Genomic DNA, 17,211 nt, shown 5'->3' on the forward strand with positions numbered 1-17,211 from the left:
TCTAGATTACCTAGTGCAAACTTTTTTTTAAGAAGAGGAAGCTGAGGTCCCTTAAAGTGGTCAAAAGACTTTTCCAAGCTCCATAACTAGTTCGTGGCACAGCCTGAGTCTCCTGACTTCTTGCCTGGTATTCTTTCCACTAACTTCTCTAAATTAGATGAGGGATCTCAAGCCACAGGCTGCCTGAAAGTCCTTCATCGCTTCATTTAGAGAAAAATTTAATCTGATTCATTGTGAAGGGAAATAGAGATTTAGCATGTCTCAGTGCAAATAGATCCATGCTAGTAGTTCTAAACAATTTTAGTCTGAGGCCACTGAGGGATACAACTAGTTCTACTTAAAAATGTGTGGCTTTTTATATCTTTATATTAAATATCTACAGCACTTTTTAACTCTGCCGAGCACGTAATCAGCTAATGTTACCATTTCATTCTGATAAGGTTCTAGGGCAAATGTTACAGAATCACAGAATGTCAGATTTGGAAGTACTATCATCTAATCCAACCCATCCTCCGCCACACACCTCCATAGGACTCTCCCAACAAGTATTCATCCAGTCATCCTGCCTTTGTTTGAATATTTCAAGTGACAAGAAACCCATAATCTCCCAAGGTAGCCCCTTGGGTTATTGGATAGTTCTAATTGTTGGAAGTTCAGTGGTGCAGTGGAGTCTTGGGTCTAGAATCAGGAAGATCTAACTTTAAATCTAGCCTCAGACACTTAGTAGCTGTGTGACTCTGGGCAAGTCACTTAATCCTCTTTGCCTCAGCTTCCTCATTTGTAAAATGAGCTGAAGAAGGAAATGGCAAATCACTCCAATATCTTTGCCAAAAAAACCCAAGTGAGGTCATGTCTGACTAGACATGACTGAACAACAGCAACAGCCTCACCCCATTTCTTATTCTGTAACTTTCACCCATTGCCCCTCATTCTGGTCCTGGAACCAAACCACAAGTCTAACCCTTTCTTCCATATGACCGTCCCTAAAGGATTTGAAGACAGCTACCATGTCCTCTTGTCAGATGCCCTTTTTATGGACAACTTGGACAATAAGAGGTTAAATGACTTCCCTATTAATCGAATCATAAGGCCACTGTCTACTATTGGCAAACCTTCATATGAAGCTTCTATAAAAGAAATAGATAAGGAGTGAAGAGAGCAGAGTGAGAGCTAGAATTTTTGCTTTACTCATTCACATCCTTTAGTACAATAACTGATAAAAAGTGCCAGACTTAATAATGATTGAGAAAGCCAAGAAAAAGTCAAAGGAAGGTGATTTTTCCAGCCCAGGGCAGCTTAGGAGGACAGACAGAGAAGTCTGTAGACACTGGATTGGATACTGGTCAGGAGTGTGGCACAGCGGAAACAGTGCTGGGGGCAGTCAAGCACCCAGGGAGAGTAGGGACTAAACATCTCATCAGAAAGAAATGTCAGGGAATCCCGGTGCTAGCAGTGGGTGCAGGATCAGGTGTCATTAGGCAGATCTGTTACACATTACTCAGTTCCAGATCACAGTTCTAGGGCAGAGAGAAGCTGTCACAATCACAAGGAAGAAAAAGGTCTACCTATGTAAGGAACAAAGACAAGTTCTATCTTATAGTTGGGTGCACAGAGTAAAAGAGCAGATGGGGACTTGGTCCACACATAAGCGTGCATTGAAATAAACCTGCTCAGGAGACCAAATCCAAGGAATAACAAGTAGTTCAGTGACTCTAAACCTGTGGAATCCTCAGTGGGTCAACTGTAATTGAGTCCAGTAGCAATCTACAGAAAATCAACCACACAAGAGTCAACATACTCAAATCATTCCAGGAATATACAGACCAGAAAGTCAGAATAGACTTGTCCCCAAACCACACCACTTTGGAAGAAGCAAAAACTTACAGGCCTTAGAATGAGTTGTGAAAACAGCAGAAGAACATAAAACATAGAACCTCATACCAGACATCCCTAACCCTGGAAATGACCAGAGCCGAATATTAACATAAAGTCCAAAGTCAGGAAGTAGGCTGGAAACATGAGCAACTTAGGTCATAGAGATTAGACACAAGCCTAACAAGAATTCCTGGGAAAGTTAACAAGATTTTTTTTAAAAAAAAAAAGAGCACAGACATATGATTTTAAAAAAGAAACAAGAGTGGAAGAGAATAAATTGAGGGTGGGAATGAAGGTTATGCAAGAGAAATATGAAAAGAGAATTAACAGTTTGGTAAAAAAAAAATTTTTAAATGAAGAAAATAACTCCTTAAAAATTAGAATTGGCCAAATGGAAGCTAATGACTCCTTGAGACATCAAAAGCCAATAGAATAAAAGGCTGAAAAATAGAATAAAATGAAAAACATCTCTTAGGAAAAACAACTGACTTGGAATATAGATTGAAGAGATAATTTAAGGATCAATGGATTATCTGAAAACCATGAAGAGCTTAGAAAACAATTGGAGAAATTAAAAGGGAAAATTGCCCAAATATCAGAGAACCAGAGGGCAAAGTAGAAATTGAAAGAATCCCCTGGTCACTGCCTGAAAGAAGACCCCAAATGAAAACTCCTGGGAGTTTTGTAGCCTAAATCTAAAACCCCCAAGTCAAGGAGAAAATTTTGTAAATAGTCAGATATATAGAATTCAAATACTATGGAACTACAGTCAGGATCACACAAGATTTAGCAGCTATTTCTATATGGTAGTAGAGGGTTTGGAATATAATGCTCAGGAAGGCAAAGAAGCTAGAATTACAACCAGCTGTAACCTATCCAGTAAAAATGAGTATTATCCTATAAGATATTTAATGAAATAGAGGACTTCCAAGAATTCCTGATAAAAAGACCAGAATCATTTTCAAATTTCAAAATTCATTCAAACACAAGACTCAGGAGAAGCACAAAAAGGTATACATGAGTGAGAAATCACAAAGGAGTAAGTATGATTAACTTTTTTGCATCTTTATATAGGAACATGATCCATGTAACCCCTCAGGTAGTTTTTTTTTAATCATCACTAGGGCTGTTAAAAGAAGCCTAATCAGATAGAGGGCATGAGTGTGATTTTATTATGTTAAATATAAAAAACAAGCATGGAAGATTAATAAAGAAAAGAAGAAGAAGGGAGTGAAAGAATGGGGAAATGTTTTTTTTCACATTAGTGGGGCATATAAGGAGTTTATACAATGGAGGGGAACACAATGGGGGAAGCAAGTAATAATTGAACCTCACTCTTATCTGAACTGGTTCTAGGAGAGAAGAATTTTGGCCACCAGGTCATGTTTTGCTAGGTATTCAGTAGGTATTAACTTTTCACAGCAAATGGTGATGTTATACAGTTTCTATTATTTATTTGCATCATCTGCAGGGAACATAAAATCCAGGTTCCATAAGGCTAACTCTTCTATAGTTTTTGGTGCCATTACCTGGTTCTGAAGTGCCACCTTGCCGTTTCCCATAGACAAGTCCAAATGATTCATATATTTGGTCAATGATTCTTTGTTGGTATATTGTTGGTTAAGTTCAGTGGATGTCACCCAGGGTGAGCCTTTATATTCTACCTAATAACTTAAGTCATTTTATAGGAACCACCTGGAGGTAAGTTATATTCAACAAACAACCTGATATGTGCCTATCCTTAGCCTTTATTATTTCTCTGGGAAAAAATGGTGTTTGTTCCAGAAGAATTTCTTTACATTTTTAACCAGTTTGTCATCATTATTAATGATAATAATACAATGACAATAATAATATAAAATCATTATTCTCATTTTGTTCAGTTGAGATAAACAAGGTCTTGGTACAAATTGCTGCCCTGTTATGTTTTTATATTCAACATTCTGCAGAGTATTGCAAAAGTGGGTAAAATAACATCTTTTTCTAACTGAATAGGAGTATTAAAATAAAAACTCATCTGCTGTAGGCTCACTGAAAGCATTCTTGGGACATCTCCAGCAGCTAACAGCATGGCAAGAATGATATATACCTCATTCTCTTCCCAGATGATTTTGATTTCTTTTGCTAGGTCTCTATATTTTGAAACCTTTTTGTTCTTTGAAACTTGGAGATTTTGAGTAGTTTGTATTGTATTTTAAAAGATTGTCCCAAAGTTTTAATGGATCAGCATTATGTCTGGATGATCAAGGATAAAGTGCTGTCTGGGATAATTGCGTGGCTTTAGTACAATTTAATGGTTGAGGCCTCAACATACTTTGAGAACTGCATTTGTATGGGGATTTTTGTCATCTGTCAGTCCATAAATGACAGTGAGTTTCTGACACATAATTCTAGACACTAAGCCATGTCTTGCTAAGTATTCTGAATATGATAAATTTCTGTATTTTAGTTTCTACCATTTCACTAAGTCCAAATTCCTTAATGATAACTCTTTTGTAATTTATGATAGTAAATGACAAATTACCATCATAAACTCTAGCGTTTGCTTAATGATTTGTTCGGTGTTTTTCTGTGGACATATTGTTGCCTGACTTCATGCAGATGTGTGTATTTGTATGTGGGAGAGTGAGGCAGAGAGAGACAGGGAGGCAGAGATAAAGACAAGGTATAAGAAAAGAAGATACAAAGAGGAAGACAGAAAAATAACTACAGAAATAGAGAATTTGTTAAGTGCTTAAACTGTGGCAGAGACTGTGCTAGCTGCTAAGTATACAAATACAAACAAATAAAGCTTTATTCTAAAAAAGTCTACATGCCCATGGGGAATAAAATCCATAAAGGGGAACTAGAAAACAAGGGTAAGGCAGAGGATGAAAGGTCATTAGAAAGGAAGTGGATAAGTATAGAGACTGAGTTGAACAGATATGAAATAAGCATAATTGAGACTCATCATGAAATGGTGGCCCAGGCTAAAGACTTACCAATCAGGAGAATAGGTCTCTGAGTTATCTCCACAGTGGGCAGACTGTTGGAAATAAGGTAGAGAAGTCTAGAGAATAAGCTGAAACCAGAAAGAAGTGAAGAATATTTTGATTCCAGTAAACAAATCCAAGGAAGTGTACCTATCACATGCCTTTACTATTTCTCAGTGACGTCTGCTTGTTCCAAAAGTATTTCTCTAGGATTTTGACTGGTTTGTCATGTACTCCAAGAATAAATCTTCTGGCTCCTTTTTGGTAAGAAAGTGTCAATCTTTCTAAAGCTGCTTTAGGGTGATGGGGCTTGTGTTTCAGTAATATTGCACGAGTTTTTATGATTTTTTTTTCTAAATCTATTATGGTCCGTTGTCTATTTCCCAAAGTACACATTAAAACTGGTTTTACATATGTGTTAATTGCTTTAAATGTGTTCTTCCTAATTTTAGAATGTCAAAAAAGCTTCAACATGTTCAGGCATAGTTGTCTCCTTGCTAACTTTATTGTGCTTAATGTGTCTTGCCTGGAGAACACCAAGATACTTCATTTATTTGTTTATACTAGGCTGGAAATGCAGCAGCCACTCACAGGACTGACCCTTTTATTGATGGTAATGGACACTTTGACCTCTTGCATCTCTGACCCACATCATTTCTCCTTTCCTTAAGCAAAGTAATGGCTTCATATTTGTGCCGGACTTAATAAATACCTGATCAGCTTGTCTGTATCACAGCTCAGAACTCCCAAGCTCATGCAAACCATGAGCCACAGGCTCCTTGGTAGCAAAAATTACACATGTGTGCCACCATAGATATTTGTAAGTACCTCTTTCATTTAATGGTTCAATTTGAGTTCAAGCTTGAAGCCTCCAGTCTCTATCTTTCCTTGGAATCTATCAAGAATATTACACTTATCAATCCCAAATGACATTCTGATGTAATCACAGGAAATTTCCAAGAGATGAAGGCATTATTTATTGTATTTTTTGATGTCATCAAGTATTTAATAAGATGCTGGGTTAGACTGTATCATTGACTTGGAAGTCATAATTGGCTTTGCTCAGATAAAATGATAATGTATTTAAAGCTAAGCAGAATTGTAGTAGGCCTAAAATGTCCCCAGAAAAAAATGATAGTATTATGTTGGTGATGGATTTTGGAGAAACATTTTACATAGGAATATCAAGTACTCTAGGGTTCCTCCTCCCTAAACATGCTTCTGTTTTATACATTTGTAGCGCATCAAAAAGATGTGAGTGAAGAAGTGAGTGAAACGCTTTGGAATGATCAGCAAAAGCAGTACATGTCTTATAGAACCTTCAGGCAGCATGGTCATCACTGACCACATTGATAACGAGTTATTCATTACATCTTTGGAACATATTTGTTTTCTTATAATTGTTTAATAGATTTTTTCCGTAAAGATACAAACTCTGAACACTTTCCATAAACTACACAGGTCTATTATAGGTCTATTTTGAAAGGAGTTGCTGGCCTTCATTTATTTTGGTAATAGGTATGGGATGTTTCCTGATGAGAAGGTAGGATCAGAATTTGTGACTGAGGGAAAGCTAGTAAAATCCATTGTGAGTAATCCAATTCACCACTGTGAAGCATTTTGGACAATAATTATGAATCCCATCCAGGTCAACTGCTTTATAGTTTTGTACAAGTTAAGGTTTCACACACCGGCTTTGACCTAACTGCCCCATTGTTCATCTTATCAATCATACACAATCTTTGTATTTCTCATTGGGACCAGTTTGCATTTTCACTGTGTCAGACTTCTTGCAATAATACAAATAAACAAAAATTTTCCATATCATCTTTCAGTGGGAGTTTTCTCTATCCTCTGATTGACTTTCTCTTCAAGCCTTGAAAGTGACATAATAGATAAATTCAAATATCATAAAATTTAAAAAACTTTATGCTAAAGTGTTTTTATGATTATTATTGTTGTTGTGGCTAAAGCCCATATTGACCCCTACATTCTCCAGAGAAATAATGAATTAGAACCAACCCAGAATAATTAAATTTTCAGATAATATATAAGTCAATAAAAAGACTCATAGTGGGACTGCTTGGTCTGAAATATAATAGAAGTGATGACTGAGTTGCAAAAATTGTCATAGGGCATCATTGTATTTTTAGAAAAGAAGATGGCCTAGTTATTCTGTGAAAGTGAAGGTAACAGATGGACAGCCCAAATGCTGCTCTGGTATTCACAAATTATTAAAAGAACCAGGAAAATATCCTAACAACTAATTTGTTTCTCATACAATTCTCAGACCAGATCACTCTCCATCTGCGTGGTGATGGTGGTGATTGTTGTTGCTGTTGGTTTTTGTAGTACGTGTATTGTGGACAACCATCTCAATGAGCTAGATAGTAGACACTATTTATCTACTTTTTCCCCTTACGTATATTGTTAGGTTAAACTTTTGAAGTGATTTTGGACCTCATTAAGTTAGCACTGTTGTAGTGGGGGCATAGGGTGATATGTATCTTTGATACAAAATGACAATGGAGAAAAATTCTGCAAGATGAGAAGGTGTAGGTCAGTTGTAATGGTAGGTCCATCAAAGTCTGTTATGTTTAAGAATTATAATAGTCAGTTAGTTGCCACCATTCATAGAATGGTGGTTTGAAATCAGAGAGATCTGAATTCAAATCTTACTTTAGACACTTGCTGTGTGATTTAAAAATGTCCCTTAATCTCTCTTTGGCTCAATTTTCTCATCTGTAAAATGCAGAATTTTACAGCACCTACTTCCCAGGGTTATTATGAGGCTCAACATATATAAAACATTTTGCAAATTTTAAAGCACTGTATAAATGCTGGCTATCATTATTATTAATAGAAATTATTGATATTTATTTTTCTAAATAATCATTACTAAATACCCATTTCTCTGCCTGTGGGAAATGAATTTGCCTCTAATCCAAGATATAAAGGAAAAATATTAGGCAACAAATCACCTGCCAAATGATAAGATGGATGAATATCTGACTAATTCAGAACTGAAACCTAGGGTTATTTACACTTCTCATGCTAGACCTCAGGTGGATACAGGTCATCATTCTCCCTTTATTACACCACCACACTCCAAATTAGAGGTTATTCCCTCCACTGCATTCTGCCCAACACCTTTTCTTCCAATATCTCATCTCCATTCTATTTCCCATCCTACTTCTTCCACAGCTTTTATTCCCAGTTCAAACTACACCCATTTCCACCTTGGGTCCTCTAATCATCAAGGAAACAGAATTCCTCCTGTCAGGAATCTCTAAGGTGCTCAGGTTTGACAATTAGTCACATGCATTTATTCCTCCTACCTCCCCCAATCTCTCACCAGCCTCAGTGTATAAAATTCCAAAGATTTTAATCCCCAAGATTTTTTCCCTCCTTGAAATATAAATACATCTCAAAAGTAACTCATGTTCTTTACCAGTCATTTGCACCCTAACATAAATTATTTCCTCTTTCAACATAGCAACTAATAGAGAAGAGTTGTTTTTTAAGGAAATAAGATACAAAGGTCCCTGGGAGCAGCAGAGAGAGGAATACTTGGAGAAGGCAGACTCCTCCATGAGAGAGAAAACGCTATGAGAAGGCCATTATGGTAGAAATGCCAAGAAGGTAGATGTCAAACAGCTAAAAGAAAGGTTTAATTGTCACCGCAATGCTCTGACTCACACCAAGATTAATCATATCCTTTAATAACCCTTCTACTTCAACAAAGTAACTTCTTTCCCACAAAATATTCAATATAATCTCATAAAAAGTCAAAATGCTACTCTTATTAGATCATAGGATTGAGAGCTGGAAGGGGCCTCACAAAAGTCAACTAGTCCAACTCCCTCATTTTAGTGGTAAGGGTTTCTGAGGTCAAGAGAGTTTAAGTGAACTGCCCAAGTTCAGTCCAGGAGAGCCAGTGTTTGAACTTAAGTGCTCTGGGTTCAAAAATAGAGCACTTTTTCTATCATATCAAACTTCCTCTTATCAGGCAGGATATGACAAAGAGCAAATCATTAAGAGCTAATAACCCAAAACTTACCAGTGAGGTTGAACAGTTAGCATTTCCTTTGAGTAAAAATATACTTACAAGAGCCATCATAATGGATTTATAAAAATAGAAGAAAGATTTTTAAAAATCACACAATTATTGTGGCTACACAAAATACAGTCAGTTTCATATTTGGTAAAGAATAAAATAAAGTAAAATAAGTCTAACCTATCATGTCTCTAAAAACAATAGAGACAAAATCTTGAGTTATGTTTTATATACTGATTGGAAAGAAAGGACTGAAGGTAACATTGCTCTTGAATTTCAATCCTGTTTTTAAGTGAATGGGAAGAATATCTCTCTCCTGCCTGCCACCCACCAGCAAAGTCATGCTACAATATAATGCAAAAAATCATATCTACACCCACTTAATCCAAAAATAAAAATTCTTTGCTTATTTTACATCTTTATTCTTGTCTTCCTGTTGTTACTTGTATAGAACTCAGAGCTTTAAAATAGGCATTCACATAGTATGATTATTATTTCAAAATCATCAAAGTCAAATGAAAGGTAAATCAATTATAGTGTGTTTCAGCTGCTGTTAAATATGATATTTTGCAAGCCAAATATAACTGTCTTTTGATGAATTACTTCATTAAAGTCTGCAAAATTCTAGAAATAATCACATCCATGTTTATAGATATTCCTTTAAATTTGAGAGAAAGCAAACTTTTTATTCCTATTCCTAATTATGCCTGTGTTACAAACTTATGACTATTAGTAGCCTTACACGGAAAACATATGAAATTCAATGCACTAACAAACTATGAAATAAAGATCCATTTGAGGTAGAAGTTGAATAATGCAGTCGATAACTTCTCTGTAGGATTTTATCATTCCCGTTTACCATCCGTTCTTTCTAGTTTATTTGTATATGACAGCTTCAAATTGCCTACTATCTATACAAAATCATATACAAAAAAATGCCCAATCAGAGGAAACAGGCAAGTTTTCAACATTAGAAGAGAACACAGTTGGTTTTACCTGATGGCTGCCAACATTAATAGTAGCCATAAGGAGGCCATTGATTATGACCATATTGTTCATATTCATGATGGTAGTTCTTGTCTGTGCTGCTGATAGTTATTACCCCAGGGGCTTCCATGCCGCCAATTAGATCTGCTATTACTTGGCCAACTCCATTTGCCATCCCTTCCTTGAAAGTGTTTGTTATCTTGTAAATAATTGCCTTTGTTTCTTTGATTACTGCTAGATCTACTATTTGACTCTTCAATAATCAGAGGGGAATCTGCAGAGCATTCCAAGTGTTCCTGATATTCTGTATCATCTTCTGTGAATCAACTGGCAAACATCTCTTCAAAAATTGGAGGAGCATCAGAAGTGTCAGTCATTCTGAAAATCTCAGTGGCTTAGAGATGACTTTTTGGTGAAAAAACATAAGCCTGCCTTGGTTCTCAGACTGCCAAACAGCCCCCTTAACTTTCGAGAGGTGAGATTATCTCCTTGATTTCCTACTCATAAAAAATGTCCACACATTGGGGTTTCCCTTTTCTAGGGTTATAATCCCAGCCAGCTCATCTGATTCTGCTCTTCCTGATGCCTTTTCTTATGGCCACCCATTGCAGCCTTAAATATGAGAAACTAAATATGACATACCAGCCTAGTACACTGGTTTGGACACTAGAATTGTACTCCGGAAGACCCGGGTTCAAATCCCACCTCAGATACCTCCTAGCTATGTGATCCTAGGCAAATCACTTAACCTTATTGGACCTAAGCTTCCTTATCTGTAGCATTTAGGAGTTAGATTCCATGGTCTCTAGGGTCTCTTCAAGTTCTAAATCTATGAATCTATGAAAAACTGGTGAACCCATATCATATTCTCATCCCTAGTTACTCTGAAATGGGTCCTATTGCTCTTGGATATCCTTGCCTTTCTAATCTTCCCATTTGTCTAAAATCACTCTTTTTCTTTTCATCTTTGCCCAATATAGTTCACACATCTGGGTCTCAGCTGGTACTTCTGTTGCCTAGGCTGCTTATCAAACAATCCTACTTTAGTACAAACATTAGCATATCTAAAACCCATATTTGCATTACAATCACTTCTCTCTCCACCACATTGGGCTACTCTGAAATCCATATATATATATATTTTGGACAAAGACATTTTCCAAATAGGAGACCATCTCTAATGGGTAATAAAGATCATTAAAAGCCAATTAACCTGTATTTTTCTACATTACCCCAGATCATGTTGTTAGGTCACTTTCTCTCCTTGGGATTTGATCTTTAAAATGGGGCAACATACAAATACAAAGGATAGAAGGTGGACAAATACAGAGAAAGAGAGAGAGACAGAGAGAGAGACAGAGAGAGAGAGAGAGACAGAGAGAGAGAGGGAGAGAGAGAGAGAGAGGGAGAGAGAGAGAGAGGGAGAGAGAGAGAGAGAGAGAGAGAGATGCTATAATTAGGCATGGACTTTATTCCATACAGAAGCGCATTTCCTATAGACCCACATTACTTCAGAGAGAAACTGCTGCCAGGTAGAGATCCAAAAGGAGAGATGAAATTGTCACCAGACAAGAAAAAAAATGTGAGGAGAGAAAAGAACAGTCTCCAAATATAGAGATGACAAGAAAGAAAAATCAGGGAAACTTACTGTAAGTGGAGCAACCTGGATCTACCTGGTCATCACGTAATATGGATTGTAGAACAAAAGGCAAGATGGTACCTACCAGCAGAGAGCACTGCTAGGCTCCATAACAATCTTGAAGTCTTTCCCCTTATAAGGACACAACTCAAATAGCACCAGAAGTTTGTAGCTTAGAGGCCTCTGAAGAAGGTGGGTATGGGGGTATGTGTGACTCTTTAACAACTCTAGGTTATTTTCCCTTGCTGGAATAATTTTAGTACTATACCCAAGGTAGTAGTTTGGTTGGTTGTTGCTCTTTCTTCTCAAAGAGGACCAAAATCATCTCAATATGTTGAGGTACGGTGTGTCTGACTGTGGCTGATCAGAACCAATATGAGCTCAGAATTGTCTGCCACAGGTTGGGCACAAATAGTCCGTATGAACATTTGGAGTGGAGACATATCTAAATTTGTGCATCTCATTTGTTTTGAGCTACTACAATTCTGTTTTGCTCATAGAACACAGTACCTTCTTTGATGTGGATATGTCATGCTGGGTGGTCCTGTGTTAATGTCTCCTATGTCTCACAATTTATTTCAAAGTTCTTTAGAAAGATCTTAAGAGTGTCCATCTATTGCTTCTTCTAACCTCTATGTTAACACTTGCTTTGTGTGAGTTCTCCACAAACCATTCTTTTAAGCAAACATATATTTGGCATTTAAGCAACATGGCCAGTCCGTCAGAGTTATACTCTTTTCAGTAGAGTTTGAATGCATGGCAGTTCAGCTCAAGAAAGAACCTCAGTATCCAATACCTTATCTTGCCAGGGGAATCTTTCTAAGACAATTCAAATGGAAGAAATTCAGTTTCTTGGCATGGAGCTGGTATATTGTCCAGGTTTTATAGGCATACAACAGTATGGTCAGCACAACACCTCTGTAAAACTTCATCGTGGTAGGCAGCCTAATACCTCTTCTCTCACACACTCAGAGCCTCCCAAACACTGAGCTAGCTCTGGCAATACATGTGTCAACCTTATCATCTATATGTACATCCCTGGAAAGTATACTGCCAAGATATTCTATTATTATTATTCTAAATATTATCATTATTGTAAAACATCATAGAGTTCCCAGGGAAGGTAGAAGCCTACCAGAAAGTGAAAGGAAGCTTTTTAGTGAGTCAAATGAAATCCGTACTATGTTCATTGTTTTGTTAACCTGAGTACTTTCAAGGAAGCTATGATACCACTCAAATTTTTATCTGATCTACGTGCTACAATACAGACATCATTGTCTCCATTTTGCAGACAAGGAACCTAAGCCTCAGGAAATTAAATGACTTGCCCATGGTAATACAGCTAATGTGTATTTAGGATCAAATCAAAATCAAGGTTTCTCCTGGTTCTAAGTCATGTGTTCTTTCTACCAATCTTCATAGCCCTTATAATGCTGGAAATATAGTAGGTACTCAACAAATGTTATTCAACTAAATTCACAACCTGTAACCAGAATGGACTTTGTTTTCTTTGAATGACTCGGCTTACATCATTGAGCTTCCCTGGACACTGGGGCTTGCTCTTCCGGGGCAGGAAGCCCAGCAACCATGCCAGGAATCAGAGAACTTCCTGTGTGATGAGTCATGGGGCTGGCTGAGGGGAGGTGTGTTAACCTGGTCTACGCTAGGGGGAGGGGCCAAGTCAAGAACCAATCGGCCCTGGTCATTCAGGCGGCACTTGATGATGTCAAAAACTCTATAAGAGGGGAGAGGACAGCTTGAAGATTCTCTCTTCCTTTTCCAGTTGGAGCCAGAGACGCCTACAGCCGAAGCTGAGCTGCCGGTAGCAGAGCTGACTAGAGGCTAGTGGGTAATCTTCTTACCGTAGAGGGGAAGCATGTATATGATTTTGCCTTACACCATCTCGCTTCTCTGTGGCCTCCTGGTTACCCTTGTGAAGCGGACTTATTGGGCCTGGAAGCTTTTGATGAAAATATCAAAATGGGGACGCTGGTTTGTGGGCTTGTTACTGTGGAGTGTAAATACATGCTTTAGTTCTCCTGCCTTCTGCCTAGAGAATTCCTTATATCCTGCGGTTCCAGACCTTTTAGGCACATATGAGATTCTCTTTGAAATCATAAATTCTGCCTTCCTAATATACAACCGTTGAAAGTATTTTAAGGAACTAGAGCACTGAAGGTGAGTGTATAAGTAATTCTGGGGTACCTTAGAATTTGGGTAAGTGTAGAAAATTAAGTTGAGTTGGGGGTGGGGTAGGTTGCATGAAGGGGTGTGGCATCTCTATTTGGTTGAGGTAGAGCAGAAACAGAGATTGTGGATGCTTTGATTGTGGATGCTTGGGGACATTTTTAGAGACAGGGGTTCTCAAAAGGGATAGGAGTTATGGGGAGGAAAAGATTGTTAGGAAAGTACTGAACTTGCTTGAAAGGGGACAATGTGACTGGAGATGATAGCAACAAGGATCTAGACCAAATGCAGCGAATAGTAAAAAGAGTAGGTGTATTTTATGTATGATAGTGGCATAAGGAGAATCTGAAAGTGGTGTTGGAGAGCTCTTCCTCCTGGACTGTGTGTGATGAGGTACGAGAGGAGAAGCCAGTCTAGGGGATAGTGTCAAGAGATGCAATGCCTTCAAAAGAAAGCTACATTTCAGTGAGCACTGAAAGGTGAGAAGAATATGACAGAATGAGATCTGGGAAGAGATCTGAGAGGAATTTAACAATATTAGAGGCCACAGAGAAGAGACAGATCAGAGGAGGATAGGGACTGGGGAGAAGCAGGGATGAGCTTACAATATGAGTCAGTTGGATATTGGTTCCCATTAATTCCTTTTTGATTGAGGATGTTTATACTTTGGGGCTAGTGATGGTGTGCAACAGCCTGTGTATACTCCTTTCAGACTTGAACTCCACCTCAAACTGAGCCCAATCCAGCTGATCCAGGTTGATGAGAGGACAACGAAAAGAACAGGGATTTGGGGTCAAAGGTCCTGGATTAAAATTCTGCATTAGTCACTTACTACCTGAGTGACTGTCGGCAAGTGACTTAACCTCTTCCCTGGGCTTCAGTTTCCTCATCTGTAAAACAAGGGCTTAAACTAGGTGACCTCTTGAGTCCCTTCTAGCTCTAAAATTCAAGATCTGTGATCCTGGTCGCTGGGCAGGACTCAGCCATGGGGCCCTGGACAGCAGCCCCAGGGGTAATTGAAAACAAGGTTATCTCACTTTCCCTCAGGGGGCAGAATCTAATCTTTCCAGCTGTTGACACCTAGGGAGGAAATCCTGGGCACTCTAATTAGAGAGAACTAGAGTAGAGATTCCAGGGGCACTTTCCTCCTCACCATGAAGCTGTGGAAATGCCACCTAATGTACCTGTAAATGAATGAAGTCACAGAATTAGAAACTATATATCAACTTACTTAACATTGAAACTCTATCTAGCTAGGTCAGGGAGTCAGTAAATACCACCCATCTCCCTCCTTCTCTCATATTTATCATGGACTGACTCTTTGGTCTGGTCCCATGCATTCCATTCTTAGTGATGTCTTCCCCCACTCTCAATATCTATCCCCAGGCACCCTACAGACCATCCTGATTTTTAAGTATCTAAATCTTGAGACAATCATTGTTAGTAAAGCAGCTGTCTTGGCCCATTAACAGCATACAACATTAGTACCAAGTTTGGGGGAAGACACGCTCATTTACATAGGAAGAAGGCTGCTGCAGCACTCATCCCAGCAGAATCTCATAGGTCAAGTAATTAAGTAAGCCTTGAGTCTAGTCAATCACCACCCATTATTTCTGCTTCTAATTAGTCTTGAATAGCCCATCTACAGCATACCCTCTTTTTACCCCCTCATGAATTGAGTAACAATAAACACATCACCAGACTCCTAGCAGCCACAGATACCAAAATCAAAAGATTCTTCAAACAACACGTGTTGAACACACAAAGAAGTTGCTTGAGCTATCTGAGTTGCCATTGAAAAGGAAACAGATGGAGGTTCAGGCCACACTCTGCCAATAGTAGCTTTTTGTTGGAGTCTTTAAAAATTCTTCCCATGCATCTTAGATTATACTTAAAGGACATTTGTTTGCTTTGGCTAATGCTGTCCGCTCTATGAGCATGGCTGTTGCTGAATTCCAAAGCAGCATTTCAGATATTTTCCTTCTCCTAAATACAGAAATATATGTGTGTATAGATATATGTACGTATGTAAGTATGTATGTATGTATGTATATATACACACATAGACTTCAGGAAATAAGCATTTGACTATATCTGTATGTCAATAAATATATAGACATAGAGATGATAGAGAGATGTAGATAATAGATGGAGATATAGACATACATATACATACATTTACATATACATATCTCAAGTGCCAGCTAAAATTCTCTGTTGTATAAGAAACCATGCTTTATCTGCTAACCCCCTAAATGCTAATACCTTCCTTCCTTCGGCCATCTCCAATTTGTCTTTAACGTGTGCCATTTGTACCTAGTTGTTTTTGTGTTGTCTCCCCAGTGAGACTGTGAACTTAAGAGCTGAGATTGTCTTTTGCCTTTCTTTGTATCCCCAAGGCTTTTCAGAATGCCTGGCACTTAACTGGAGCTTAAAGAATGTTTATTGTCTGACTACCTGTGTGAAATTTGCTACATTACTTAATCACTCTCAGCCTCTGTTCTCTCATCTGTAAAAAGGTATAACAATAACTTATAAAGTTACTATAGGCCTCAGATTATGTGTATGTATATATGTATATATATATATGTATGTATGTAAAGATATGTATATATGTATATATACAGATATGTGTATATGTATACGTACACATGCAAAGATATGTGTGTGTATACATATACATACATATGTACTCATATACGTAGATATATATGAAGCAGCTAAGTGGCACAGTGGATAGAGTGCTGGGTCGAGAGTCAGGAAGAACTGATTTCAAATATGACATCAAAGGCTTACTAGCAAGTCACTTGAGCTCTTTTTGCCTCAGTTCTCTCATCTGTAAAAGGAAGACAGGGAGGAAGCAACAAGTTCTATAACCCTAGCTGTGTGTCTCTGAGCCCAAGAATAGAGTGAGATTCAGTTCTAACCTTTAGTCCTATACATAAGCCTACAGTGGAATAAACCAGGACAGGAGACCAAAACCAAGGAGGATCCAGCAATTCAGTCATTCTGAACCTCCAAAACTTCCTAGTGGTCTGCCTGTGATTGAGTCCTTGGACAATCTGTGGAAACTCAACTGCACACAAGCCAAAAGACCCAAACCTAACCTCAGTTAAGAACTTAGTGACTCTGGCTCAGATTCTTAAAACCTAGCCTGCTTGTATTGGTGTCACAACAAACTCTCTACTTGGACTGAAAGAGGGCTTGAGTGGTCAAATTCTTTCAAGGCAGATGCCTGCCCTGTATCCTTGCATTTCAGGGTTCTCAGGACCCCTAGACTGCAACATATTTTGGTTCCGTGACCGAGAGCTGCCTGACCCCCCTCAAGACTTCCTCCAGTCAAGACCAGAAGCTTTCTCACTCTGCAGTTGGGGTCACTCTCCAAGCACTTAAGAAGGCTTGGAGGTGCTGTTTGGACCTGATGCTCTCAGATTCTATTCAGGTCAGATGGTTACAAGGTCATCTTGGACTCAGGCATACCTTCTGCCACATAA

The 17,211-nt window shown here is 38.2% G+C and overlaps 1 pseudogene; it reads right to left on the reverse strand.

The window, feature by feature from the left end:
* Nucleotides 1-9,916: 9,916 nt before the first annotated feature.
* LOC118843852 lies at nt 9,917-10,268 on the reverse strand (annotated as a pseudogene).
* Nucleotides 10,269-17,211: the final 6,943 nt, after the last annotated feature.

Source organism: Trichosurus vulpecula, chromosome 1, assembly GCF_011100635.1.
Source record: "Trichosurus vulpecula isolate mTriVul1 chromosome 1, mTriVul1.pri, whole genome shotgun sequence".
Lineage (NCBI taxonomy): Eukaryota > Metazoa > Chordata > Mammalia > Diprotodontia > Phalangeridae > Trichosurus > Trichosurus vulpecula.